At 36.1% G+C, this 14,993-nt stretch overlaps 1 protein-coding gene across 17 annotated transcripts in view; it reads right to left on the reverse strand.

The window, feature by feature from the left end:
- The window catches only part of TRIP12 (thyroid hormone receptor interactor 12), a 147,729-nt gene that overhangs the window by 113,985 nt on the left and 18,751 nt on the right, over positions 1-14,993 (reverse strand). Inside the window, exon 1 of one of the 17 annotated variants that reach the window (XM_061188068.1) lies at positions 5,161-5,196. The exons of the other annotated variants lie outside the window; for them this stretch is intronic. The gene's annotated coding sequence lies outside the window, so the exon portion shown is untranslated. Of the gene's footprint in view, positions 1-5,160; positions 5,197-14,993 lie in introns of those variants that run through there. 17 annotated transcript variants of the gene reach the window in all.

Consider the following 14,993-nt stretch of genomic DNA (forward strand, 5'->3'; position numbering starts at 1 on the left):
GAAAAAATCAGGATGGTAGTACTGCAGACACGAATGAATAAAAGAATGGATAGGCAGAGTTCAAATGTCACAGAAAGGGCAGACACACGAAACTGAAACATGTCCATCAGATTGAGAAATCTGTGAGAGCTGCTTCTAGAAATGGTGGGGGAGGAGAGAGTGTGGTTAAGTTAGGTAGACAGTAAAGACTAACTTTCGCGAGCAAAGGCTAGGCTACAAAGAAGACAGAGGAGAGAAAATAACCAACGAGGTAAGGGGAAGCAGAACTGACAAAGCAAAAACTGTCACTTACGTTTATGGTTTCTACTCCTGTGTGTGCAGGAGTGTTCGTGATTTTCCTATTTTTCCTTTTTAAAAAAAATAAGTCTTGGGCATATTTATATATGTAAAGAAAATTACTGAAAGAAAAAGGCTGGGAATAAGGTATAGTTTACTAACGAGATCCTACAGGAGAAAAAGAAAGAATTAAGAGCATAAGCGTTAGATCAGAGGAAAAGCACATCACATCAATCTCAAAGGCACGAGATGACAAATGGCAGCAAGGATGTGCATGCCTAGCTTAACAGGACCTGTGATTTTAAGGTATGAGACCAGTAAAGGAGAATGGAGATTTCAAAGAGTTACCTAATACAGAACAGGGAAAGGAGCTGACTATGGGCAAAGAGGACTACAAAGCGGCATGAAGAACCTACTGGGAGTAGAAACCATAAACGTAAGTGGCAGCCCACACCTGATGTAATTTTCTTGTTTATGTAAGAGGAAATTCTCATCCAGAGTGAACTGCAGCGGACCATACATCTATTTAGGGACACACCTAACAGCCGAATCCAGCTCTCCAGAATGCCAGTGAAAGGTATACTTTCCATTATGCCATTCTAAACATGAATTTAACCACTTTCTGTTTATTGATTTGTTGACAGCTAATCCATTTACAGAGATGGAAATAGAACACAATTGACCCTCCAGAGTCCAAACTCTGAATAATTTCTATACTATGCCTTCATTTACAAAGTGCAAATAACTAAAGTGCTTGCAGCAAACACTTGAAAAACTTGAAAGATCAAGTATCACCCAACACTGAACAACAAAATTCAACACTGGGCACACAAACTGATGCCAGCATCCACATTTTATGATTGTAATAGGCCTTGAGAATCTACCTTACTGTCATCTGGCAAGAGTCAATGAGATTAATTTTGGCATCATTTTCACAAAGAATACTATTTTTGACTATTAAGCCATACAATTCATGCTATAGCTCTCTTAGAAGTGTCCATTTTCTTGTTCAGCAGAAATTAAGATTCACAACTGTCTCTGTTAATACATTAATTACACATAATAGAGACTCCAATACTCCTTGAGTCTAAGCACACTTGATTCAAAAGATTTTAAAATTTAACCCAGATATTATCGCAAGAATAGAAATAGGAGATAGCAGGGTATAATGGCTCTTTTTCTTGATTTCCTCCCTGAAATCAAGAAAAATGAATAAATGCTTTAAAAATTCAGAAGAAATCTCCACTTATAATGAAACTAGAGAAGAGTTGGCTACACCCTAACTCATAGGAGAAAATTTGCCAGATACAATAAAATCTGTACCAAAAACAGGGAAGAGGTAAAGACCAGAGTTTAAAAAATAAAAAAAAATAAAAGGTAAGAAGATGATCTTAAAGGTTCCTATCAATGACCCTTTCTTTGAAAAAACTAAAACTGTGGAGCAAGGGCAACAAAAGATCAAAAGTACCCCCTCCTGGGGGCCAGCTTCCCAGGCCAGAACGGCAAGGAAGGTGAGGCACCTAAAAAAGGAGGCAGGCGCGCGTTTGTATTGAACAGCGCCCTGGTTAACCAAGACAAAGAACAGCCTAAACTGGAGGAGAGAAGCAGGGAAGAGAAAGAGCAACTCCAAAATTAAGATCAGCTGGGCAAACAATCACTAAGCCACCAAGCAAAAGGTACCGCAATGGTTCTCCACCAAAATGATCTGCTCTGATCAAAGGGAGAAAATAACCAAAATCAAAACTGAGAATTAACTACCAGGCAGAGGAAGCAATTCGAAATGGTGGAAAGATGTTCTGAAACAACTTGAAGGATACTAAAAGGGAGGCCATGGTTAATAAAAGAAACAGAAGAAAAAAATAATACTATTGCATAATTGTAAAAGTAAGTTATAAAACAAGAAGAAGACATCTTTAAGAGTTGTTTATGTCTGCCACAATTAGAAGGAAAATGCTGTATACACTAAAAATGGAACTACTGTCAAGGTTTTGTTAAGTAAAAAAGTAGGCACAGAATACTGGGCACAGAATATGATATGTCAACATATATATTACTATATATGTAATAATCATTGGCATAAATATTATCAATAGAGAATACATTAAAAAAAAAAACTATTTAAATCAGCTACCTTGTTAGAATAGGACCCTATAAGGCCTTTTACATTTTGAATCATGTGCTATTTCCCTATACAATAAATTCTTTAAACAATTATGTATGTCGTAATTTTAACTCTATAGAAGATGATACTTAGTAGGTAAAAGTAACCAGAAAAAATAACTCAAAATATTAGCCATTTTTAGAACATTCTTTTCTCATTTTCATTTTTTTAAAGTATGTGATCTCATTACTAAAAACGGGAGAAACACTCAGATTATTTTCACAGGTTTCTATATCCCAGGCACATGTTCATCTTCAAAAAAAAAAAAAAAAGTAATTTTGTAATACAAATCCTGTTTCCAAGAAAATGGAGTTCTTAACTGCCTAAAACACAGTCTATAGAGAATGACATACTGAATCAGCCAGAGATCTTATATCTATCCCTGGCACCAAAAGTTTCTTTTGTACAACACTGTAATATAATCATCAATCAATTTATCACAGATATAGCCCAGCCCAGCCACTTCTAAGATACAGAGCAACTCAAATCCCTAATATAAATCCTATCTTAACTCATACAGCTTATATAATCCTTCAGACTACTAATTACATTTAGAAGACTATTTTTTCTTCTTCTTAAAGTCTCCAGGATTATAAACTAGTCAGCAACTTTTAGTCCATATGCCCAAGATTGCTCACAGGTCTAGTTTTAACAGGTCCAAGTCTGTTGGCTACCATAATTTGCCAGTCAGTGGGGGCTGAAGGTCAGCTTACACTAGCATTTTTAGTACATCCTCTTAAAGATGTTCCTCTCTACCTAGCCAGGAATGAACAGACAAACGGGAAAGGTTACTGAACTGACAGTCTCTAAAATCTGGTTCAGCTCTATTTTTATAAGACCCTAACCTAACATCTATTTTCACTTTTCCTAAATGGAGTACTTTTAAGTAAAGACCTAGGAACACCACTATCGGACACAGTGATTATCAAAAGGGAAGAACTATTGAGGGAGGGAGGAGAGAATGATTTGTAAATGCCTCTCTCCACCAAGGAACAGAGAGATGCCTGCTGGGTAAGAATCACTGTTATTGAAAATAAAATACGAGGTATCGCAGATTACACCAAGGTGCTCCCTATGGACAAAAGCAATTTATGTTTGGTAAATGACCTTTAGAGCATAGGGACACACATAAGGCAATACTTTCAGAATATTTTCTTCAATACATGTTCTTGTCACTGCTGTGTACTCCACCATAATAATGAAATCACAGAGGTTAATCTCTTTAACATAGCTTGTATTAGAAAGAATGCCTTGGGCTTCCCTGGTGGCGCAGCGGTTGAGAATCTGCTTGCCAATGCAGGGGACACGGGTTCAAGCCCTGGTCTGGGAAGATCCCACATGCCGCGTAGCAACTAGGCCCGTGAGCCACAATTACTGAGCCTGCGCGTCTGGAGCCTGTGCTCCGCAACAAGAGAGGCCGCGATAGTGAGAGGCCCGCGCACCGCGATGAAGAGTGGCCCCCACTTGCGGAAACTAGAGAAAGCCCTCGCACAGAAACGAAGACCTAACACAGCCATAAATAAATAAATAAAATAAATTAAAGAAAGAATGCCTGCCTTGCAACAAAAATTATTTCAACATTGTGATCATCACAGATTGGTACAAACTCTTGGAAACAACAGGTATGTAGCTTGTCATTAACAGTGTTAGAATCTGGAGAATTTTCAGCCACAAATATGACTAAGTTTGTGGTAAGGCTCAAGAGAAAGAAAGCAATGAAATGTAACTCAAAGTTGGGGAGAAAAGATACAGACCACTACTTTAATGCAAGGTGAACAATGTAGAGTGCCAGATTTTTGTTTAAGATCATGTATGTCATAGGGATTGTGTCTAAATTCAGAAAGTCTCAAAATATTTTTCAAAGGTTAAAAAAAAAAAAAAACACATTTAGAATGTCATACTCTAATGACCAGTTCCTCACATTTCTATAAATAGTAGCATTTTTACCAAAAATAAGTAGGTGCTAATGACTGCCTCTATACTGAGCCAAAACATGTACAAACCTACAGCCAGGAAAAATATAGAAGTTGTTATTCCCAAAATTAAGTTTTTAATACAGATTTCAGGGCCCTATCAGGACGCGGGTAAGGAAAAATCAAACTATTATTCAAAAGCCCCTTACACTATTCTAATTATCAGCTAGGTTTAAGAGCTGACACAGTTACACTTTTTCTATCATTACATATCACCTAATCCTATGCAAACTTTACATGACTCCCCATATCCCATAATTAAAAACTGCCACTAATGTCCTTAGAATCCACAATTCCACTTCCAGGAATCTTCCAGGAAGCTAACCTAAAGAAACACTTGCACAAGTCTGCAAGAATATATGTAATCAAGATGCTTGCTGCAGTACGTCATAGAGGGAAAAAACTGAAGATCCAAATGTTCTTAGTTGGGAAATGGTTAAATTAAGCACACTGTAGCAATTCTATGGCATGCTTAGAGGTCCTTAAAAACAGAGGTAGATTTGTAAATACTACACTGATAGGAAAGGCAGAACACTGTTAATTTCTTCAACAAATATTTAGGAGCCTATTTGACAGGCATCAACAGGCATAATCTTTGCCTTGATGAAGCTTATGCTCAACTGGGAAGACACAAAATAATCAAGCTTTTTGCACATTGTGGTAAGTGCTATGAAAGATGGAATAGGAGAAAAACAGGAAGTATAGAGAATAAGGAAGGGGGAAGAAAAAAGCTACTTGAGGTTGACTCACCAGGTAATACCTCTCTGAAGAGATATCTTAAGCTGAGACCTGAAGGATAATAAAGAAGAAGGGGGGAAAATTGTTATTTGTTTGTATATGCATAGGAAAAAATGTTCTGAAAAAATATACCTAAATGTCTACAGTAAAGAGAAGTGGTAAAGAGTACCTAGGTCTTGAGTCAGTTCAAAATCTGGCTCCACCAGAAACCATGTTAACTTAGAGAAATGTCTTAACCTATCAAAGCCTTAGTTTCCTCAACTATAAAAGGAAGATAAGTATATTTCATTAAGTTATGAAAATTAACTGAAACACTTAGAAAATATAGTAAGCAAGTTACAGGTGGAAAAAAGGAAGACAGAACCTACATATTCAGTTTTAAGAGCTATCAAAGAAACAAAAGTATGGAAAATATGAACACTGACTCGACAGTTACAAATGTTAAGGAACTGTCTATTTTTTATTATACGATCATGGTACTAGCTTATGTCTTTAAAAAGAGTTCTCAAGTTTTAGAGAAGCAGTCTGAAATATTTACAGATCATATAACAACTAAAATTTGCTTCCAAATAATTGGGGTAGGGGTAAAAGTATGGGTGAAAAAGAGTGGCCATGAGTTGATGGTGTCATAGCTGGGTCTTGGGTATCCTGAGGTTCTTTATACTATTCTATTTTTGTGTATGTTTGAAATACCCCATAATAAAAGTCTTTTATAAAAAGAATAAGCACTCAATTATATGCTGTAATTATCTTTGGAAAAAAGAAACTGTTGCTTTTGTTTGCTTTCAAAGAATCATCACCACTGGCTTTTAAAAAAAAATATGCCCATAGAGATTTCACCTTTATTAGAAATAAGAAAAATTAAGCTTCTGGATATAGAGCAAATCATCCTTGACCTAAATGTGTCAACCTACATTTCATTAATTCATCCTTTAAATTCCCTGTCTCCCAACTCTAACACAGTGTGAGATTATCAACGAAAACATTATGCCTTTCAGAGGTGAAGATACAAAAGAAAAACCCTACCCCCCACCCACTTGAGAAGTGGCCACAATGACCCTATACATCTTCCACTGGTTCTGTTTTCAGAGCTCCTGAGTGTAGAAGAAGAATTCCTTCCTCATACATTACAAGAAGTCAGGCACAGTCTTCCAATAATACGGGATACAACCACTTAACAGTGAACTTCAGAGGATGCAGAATCAATTCAACACTTCACCTAACTCTTTGCCATGGTGCTAAACAGCTATTATACCACTCCATTCTGGCAAAAGACAAAACATCTCCACTTAAAGCTTCAGGCCTTCTGCTAAATCTTAAGTATTGACTAAGTGTGCCTTAAACATTTCACCCAGTATTGCTAAGACATAATGTAAACATGGACTACGTTGAAAACAAAGTCAAATACCCAGGTGGACCCATAAATTAAGGTATATTAACAAAAGTTTTTCTCCCACACTGAGCCCTGGATCTTTCACTTATGTGTATATGTAAGTGGATACAGCGAGCAATAAAGATGAGCTACAAAGGGTCTCTGGCATACTAACAGAGATAAGGACCAATGTTTCTCAAATTTTCTAGCCTAAAACAAAATGTTTTCAGCTAAATAATGTGATTAAATAAAAAATAAATAAGTAAAAACCCACAATCAAATCAATAAGACCACAGTTACCATTCTTAAAATGGGCACAAATTTGAACAAAATTTTTAAAACAGGCTAATTGTACAAATTCAGTCCCCTGCTGAACTTTCCATCTTAATTCCTTTACTTCTTACCACCTTCCTAAGTTTATGATGAAAAATTTCAAAACAGAAAAAAACTTGAGAGCTGTTCGATAAATACCCATATTCCATCACCTAGCTTTTACCAGTAACAGTGTGTTACATTTCCTTCATCACGTATGTATATACGCATCCATATCTACTCGTCTATACATCCCTCTGTCTGCCTGGCCAAAGAGCCAACATATTTTCTGATGCGTTTCAAAGTAAGCTTACAGACATCATTACACTTTGTGTGTACTGTTAACTAGTGTTCAAATTTTGTTTCATGTTTTCAGTTAAGTTTACATACAGTGAAATGAACAAATCTTAAGTATAAAATTCAATGAGTTTTGACAAATGCATACACCTGTGTAACCTAAATCCCTATCAAGATATAGAACAGCACCCAAGAAAAATTTCCTTGTGCTCCTCCCAGTCAATCCCTGTACTTCTCCTCCCAACTCTAAAACCACTGTTCTGATTTTTCTCAGAGATTAGTTTTACTTGTTCTACAATTTCTTATAAATGGAACCATAGTACATGTACTCTTTCGTATAAAACTTGTTTGACTCAGCAATGATATGTGAGTCATTCATGTGGTTCGGTGTGTACATTCTTATTGCTGAGTAGTATTCCACTGTATGATTGCATCACATTGCTTATCCATTCTTCTACTGATGGACACTGGATGGTTTCTAGGTTTTGGCCATTATGAATAAAGCTGGTACAAGCATCTGTCTACAAGCCTTTCCACGGACATGTGCTTTTATTTGTCTTGAGTAAATACCAAGAGAAGAATCAGATCATCAGGAAGATTACGATTAAGTTTTAAAGAAATCACCAGACCTTTTTCCAAATCAGCTACACTATTTTACAATCCTAACAGTAAGTATAAAAGTTCCAGTTGCTCTATAACCGTGCCAAAACATGGTGTTCTCAGTTTTTCACATTTTAGCCCTTCTGATGGGTATGTAGTGGTATTTCATTGTTGTTCTGACTTATATTTCCCTAATGACAAATGATGTTGATCACTTTTGCTTGAAGCTCTTCCCACTCCACTCTCCAAACCCAAAATACTCAAGAACTTAATTTTACTCCAAACTTTTTTTTAGTCTTTATCAATTCATGAAGTTAAAATCTAAAAATCTGTACATGTCTGGCCAAGATCTGTAATCATATTTTGAATAATCTGGATGACCTAAGAAACTTCAAGCCAGGGTATCTCAAATCTTATGAATCTCAGTGCAGTGCTGCTCAATATTTAGTATGCCTAAGAATCACCTATGCATCTTGTTTAAAAATACAGATTCTTATTAAAATACAGATATGAGACCTGAGGTACTGCATTTCTAACAAGCTCCCTTGCCAGTCAGAAGACTACACCTTGGGTAGCAAGGTCTGAATGCTTCAATGATTAAATACTTGACAGAAGTAAAATACGTCTTCTCTGGATAAAGGCACCTTTATTCCAGGCCTCAGGAAAACTCTACAAATAAACTAAAGACAGTGAACAGCACAAAAGTAAACAAGGCACCATGAATAAGAAATTGGAAAGAAAAGAGAAACCGTCACACAGATTTCAGATATTAGAACTGTCCGACAGATAAATGTTCCCTATGTTTAAAGATAGAAAGGACAAACTTGAAAAAGCTGAAGGAAACAATATTAAAGTGACAGATTTGAAAAGGAACCAAACAGAACTTCTAATATGAAAAATAAAATAAAGCTTAATAAACAGGTCTGGCAGCATATTAGACAAAGAAGAAAGTTAGCAAAGCATAAGACAGAGTAGAAGAAATTATGCAGACTGCAGCACAGAAAGGCTGAAAGATTAAAAATGAAGAAGATACACAGAGAACAAAGTGAGAAGATCAGACATATGTTTAATCAGAATTTCAGAAGTACAAGAGTGAAAACAAGGCAGAGGCAGACTTAAACATTTAATGGCTGGGAATTTTCTAGAACTAGTGAAAGAGACCAACCCATAAATTCAAGGGGCCCAAATGATCCTAAACAAGATAAATAAAAAGACATTTACATCTAGTCATGTCTTAGTGAAACCACAAAGTAGCAAAAATAGAGAAAATCTTAAAGCCTAAGAGGCGGGAGAGGTGTTTATTTTTTGACAGACTGTTGGTGGACCTCTTGACAGCAACAATAGAAGCCAGAAAACAGTGGAATTACAGTTTCTTCAGCACACTAAAGACAGGTGTCAATCGAGAATTCTACACCAAATGAAATTATCTTTTAAGAATGAAGTTTGTGTCGGATAAAAACTGGTAAGAGTTTTCCCACCAGCGATAAAATGAAAGCGGTCCCAAACACAGTACTGAGATATAAGAAGAAATAAAGGTGACAAACACAGATAAATGTAAATGAATATCAACTCTATAAAATTATACCATCCAGTTAGGTTTTAAAAACTGATTAAAGTAAAATAGCTATTTTTAAAGTCAAGAGACGCTTGGTAAACTGAGTTACTATTCTAAATCTTTGCCTTTTCCATAAGAAGTAAAGGTACCAGCTAATTACAGACCTTGTTACATACACTGTTTTAGTTTCTAAAATAACCAAAAACTAGAATCATACCTCTATTAAAAATAATTAATTCAAATGAAAGCAACAAATTAAAAAATAAAATGGTAAAAACTCACTCTCTAGTTAAGATTATCAAACTGGATTTTTAAAGCATTTCAACTACAAGAGACAGATCTAAACACAAGGATACAGAAAGGAAGAAGACGGAAATGTATCATGCAAACATTAGACAAAAGAAAGCTGGTGTAGCTATATTAGTATCAAAAAATTTGACTTTATAAATTTTTAAAAGACATCATTTGGAGGTAAAAAGGGTACCTTCATAACGATAAAAGGTTCAATTCAGGAAGACAGCAATTCTTAATCAGTTTTTAAAACCTTAAAACAAAAATTTTAAAATACACTAATCTGGACTGAATTTTAAAACACCTCTCTCTCTGATATCAACAAGACAACCAAAAAATAAGGATACAGATAACTTGAATAACACTGTTATCCACAGAATTAATGGACAACTGCAAATACATATTCTTTTCAAGCACACAGAACATTGACAAAAACTATTCATATTCTGGGCCTCATAAAGTAAATAAACAAATTCAAAGGACTGAAATCATACTGAGCACATTCTCTGACCACAATGAATAGAGATCAACTATATTTCAATACAAATTTTTAAAAAGAATGATGCACAAAGGCTGACTATAAAGAATCAATGGAAGGAGACAAAAGACCTGTATGCAGAAAATTATAGGACACTGATGAAAGAAATTAAAGATGATACAAATAGATGGAGAGATATACCATGTTCTTGGATTGGAAGAATAAACATTGTGAAAATGACTCTGCTACCCAAAGCAATCTACAGATTCAATGCAATCCCTATCAAACTACCACTGGCATTTTTCACAGAACTAGAACAAAAAATTTCACAATTTGTATGGAAACACAAAAGACCCCGAATAGCCAAAGCAATCTTGAGAACGAAAAATGGAGCTGGAGGAATCAGGCTCCCTGACTTCAGACTATATTACAAAGCTACAGTAATCAAGACAGTTTGGTACTGGCACAAAAACAGAAATATAGATCAATGGAACAGGATAGAAAGCCCAGAGATAAGCCCACGCACATATGGTCACCTTATCTTTGATAAAGGAGGCAAGCATATACAGTGGAGAAAAGACAGCCTCTTCAATAAGGGGTGCTGGGAAAATTGGACAGGTACATGTAAAAGTATGAAATTAGAACACTCCCTAACACCATACACAAAAATAAACTCAAAATGGATTAAAGACCTAAGTGTAAGGGCCAGACACTATCAAACTCTTAGAGGAAAACATAGGCAGAACACTGTATGACATAAGTCACAGCAAGATCCTTTTTGACCCAGGTCCTAGAGAAATGGAAATAAAAACACAAATAAACAAATGGGACCTAATGAAACTTAAAAGCTTTTGCACAGCAAAGGAAACCATAAACAAGACCAAAAGACAACCCTCAGAATGGGAGAAAATATTTGCAAATGAAGCAACGGACAAAGGATTAATCTCCAAGATTTACAAGCAGCTCATGCAGCTCAATAACAAAAAAACAAACAACCCAATCCAAAAATGGGCAGAAGACCTAAATAGACATTTCTCCAAAGAAGAGATACAGATTGCCAACAGACACATGAAAGAATGCTCAACATCATTAATCATTAGAGAAATGCAAATCAAAACTACAATGAGGTATCATCTCACACCGGTCAGAATGGCCATCATCAAAAAATCTAGAAACAATAAATGCTGGAGAGGGTGTGGAGAAAAGGGAACACTCTTGCACTGTTGGTGGGAATGTAAATTGATACAGCCACTATGGAGAACAGTATGGAGGTTCCTTAAAAAACTAAAAATAGAACTACCATATGACCCAGCAATCCCACTACTGGGCATATACCCTGAGAAAACCATAATTCAGAAAGAGTCATGTACCAAAATATTCATTGCAGCTCTGTTTACAATAGCCAGGACATGGAAGCAACCTAGGTGTCCATCATCGGATGAATGGATAAAGAAGATGTGGCACATATATACAATGGAATATTACTCAGCCATAAAAAGAAATGAAATGGAGGTGTTTGTAATGAGGTGGATGGAGTTAGAGTCTGTCATACAGAGTGAAGTAAGTCAGAAAGAGAAAAACAAATACAGTATGCTAACACATATATATGGAATCTAAGGGAAAAAAAAAAAAAGAGGTCATGAAGAACGTAGTGGCAAGATGGGAATAAAGACACAGACCTACTAGAGAATGGACTTGAGGATATGGGGAGGGGGAGGGGTGAGATGTGACAGGGTGAGAGAGTGTCATGGACATATATACACTACCAAATGTAAAATAGATAACTAGTGGGAAGCAGCCACATAGCACAGGGAGATCAGCTCGGTGCTTTGTGACCACCTAGAGGGGTGGGATAGGGAGGGTGGGAGGGAGGGAGATGCAAGAGGGAAGAGATATGGCAACATATGTATATGTGTACTGATTCACTTTGTTGTAAAGCAGAAGCTAGCACACCATTGTAAAGCAATTATACTTCAATAAAGATGTTTAAAAAAAAAAAAAAAGAATCAATGGAGAATCAGAATAAATAGAATATAAAAAAATGAATATAAATATTCAAATGTATTTTATAAATAAAAAATCAAATCAAAATAAAGGGGTTGTTAGGTCAAGGGGAAAAAAAAGGAATCAATAACAAAAAAGATAACTAAAAAAAAAATCCCACTGTTGGAAAGTAAGCACACTTCTAGAGCAACTATGTAAATACTTTTAACATCCGAATGGCAATTAACCCAGAGTTCCCTACCCATCAGCACTGTTGTGACTGATTTTCCCCTAATTCATTACCTTGCACTTGCCCCCACGAAGTTCACCTGAAATCTTGCCTATTCACGTTTTACAAAATCTTCTTGCCTTAAATTTCTCAAAGTTTCTGCACATAACAACTCCAAAGAGCTCCATGGCACTTTGCAAAATTAAGACATTTCACTGGATGCTGGAAGTACAATTAAGTGTTTGCAGTCTTGTTTTCTCTAAGAAACTCCCTATGGATGTCACAACTGTTATACTGAACAAATATTTATAATTATGCACTTGCATAACACTGAAATAAAAACTTAGCATGAAAAGAAAACTACTTGTATTAGACAACCGTTTGTAATATGCTATATATAACCATCTGCCTCTTCTATCCACTGTATATCATAGAGCCTATGGAAGCTGTCACTAGGTGACAAGTTCCCATATCCTACAACACCGACCACAGGTTAACTAGGGTTTATACTCTGCAAATGACCTATGACGGATCAACCAGAGTCATTCCCCAAGACTCTTTGGGTACCCTGGTTGTTAAGTGTAAAGCTTGGCACTATAATGGCTATCCTTAACACAGTCACATTAGGAAACAGTCTTGAGAGAGAGAGAAATAAAGCAGACATACCACAGTAAAGATAACAGGTATCTGAACTGTTGGTTTCAGTTCTTTGTTCCTAAGGCCCAGCTGCCTGTTTTCATCCTTAAAGATTTCATTAGACACATGTGGGTAATCGATCTCAAACGTGTCCAATCAAAGTCTGCATTTTTTCACATCCTACTTTATTTTTTATGCTCCAAATTTGTGGCACTGCTGCTCTTTAAAACCTGACTCGTGTGTGGAGATTCAATATTTCCTCCAATAACAAAGACAAAACTATTAAGTCTTTGTATATTGTTGTTCTATACAAATACTTTGTATTCTTCTGACATGGGTCTCTCTCTTAAATCCTAACAACCCCAGAATTATAGAAAGAAAAAATTTACTCATATTTAACAGAAGAGAGGCTCAAAGGAAATTCATCTAGGCTCAAGTATCTAAGCTTAAAATCAGATGAGCAGTCTCCTGACTCTTGGACCAATTTTCTATTACACTGTCCTTTAAAAGGATAAATTCATACCCATCAAACCCAGTTTATAACTTTCCATTTGTAGTATGTTATATAAATGTTTAAAAATCAACATTTTTAAGTGATAACACATTCAGTATCACTAAAATAAGGTTCCACTCTGAAAACTGTACCAAATAGCACTACTGAATACATTAAAATCAATATCAAGAAATCTTAAAATTTGGTAACTCTTTTCCCATCCTTTATTAAACTTTAAAAAGAAGAAAAATATGAAGATGAAACTTGTATTAGACAAGAGAAAGAACTGAACAAAACCAGAGCCACCAAATTTCTATGCTCAATCATTTCTCACTCACAAATAGAAAAATAACCAAAATAAACTAGAGGGAGAGGTAGAAAGAGAAAGTACTGCCACACCTCTAGGATGTAAAACAGGACAGTTAAGTTTCTTCTGGGGGGGGGGGGGAAATTCACAAAAACCAACAAGAATAAACCAGAAGTGCCAAAGGGGTTCCGGAAGATTCCATCATGTGCTGTGCTGAGACATCAGCTAGTCCTGGCCTTCTTTTAAAGACAACTCAGAGGTGAGCAGGTTGGGGACTTTGGTAGGATGCATGCAAGATTTAAAGGGACTCTGAGAGGCTCAGAACAATGGAAGACCAAACTGTTAACAACCAGAGTAAAAGATGATAGATTACTACCTTAAGTACTGTTACACAAGAGCAACCCAAGCCCTCAGGCAGCCAAAAACCTCCCAGGGGTGGAAATATGAAAACTGTTATGGATAAAAAGTTATGTGCCCAGGACAGAAGGGAGCTATTAGGAATGGAATGCAAAAGGGGTGTTCCACACAGAGAAACTGCTTCAGAAAAGCCTAGGCGCATGAATGAATGAATGAACAAATGAACAACAAATGAACAGCAAATAGCTGGAGATGGGTCTGAGAGGAAAGCCTGACAACACCCTAACAATTAAAATGACAAAAGACACCCCAAACACACAACTCACACCTAAACTCTTCCAACCAAACTGCATACCAAATATAAGAATGCAGAATGTGCTAACAGGTCTTTTAAAACAAAACATTCCATATAAACTTCTAAATAATAAAAAAAAATGGATATAAGTTTGTAAGAGCCAATCACAAATTTTATTTCTACCTGTTAGTTGGACTTCTACAACTGTGGAATATCAAAAAGAACTGGTAAATTGCTCCCTGACACGTAGAAACACCACTCTGAGTTTGGTTCTGAAGTGAACTTGGCATCTTCCAAGAACAATTTCCTATCCAGCCTTCTTCAAGTGACACTGTCATCACAGTTAACAAATAAGCATTACCTTCCAGTTAACAGAATGTTTAAATTCAAATAACAACAATTTTAAGTAGAAACAGTAAGTCAAAACTGCCAAAAGGCATGAGCCCTCCTAGGAGGAGAAAGCCAAGTAACAGGTAGTTTCCATCTACACAACAGGGCAAGATTGCTGGGGGCAGGGGACTGGTTAAGATTTTAACCAACAGGAAGACACTACCTCACAATGGAATTGTCAATTCTAAAACTTAACCTAAAAGTGTGTAGAATCCAACAAACAGAGGGTTTCTTTCTGGAGTGATGAAAA

This window comes from Eubalaena glacialis, chromosome 1, assembly GCF_028564815.1.
Source record: "Eubalaena glacialis isolate mEubGla1 chromosome 1, mEubGla1.1.hap2.+ XY, whole genome shotgun sequence".
Lineage (NCBI taxonomy): Eukaryota > Metazoa > Chordata > Mammalia > Artiodactyla > Balaenidae > Eubalaena > Eubalaena glacialis.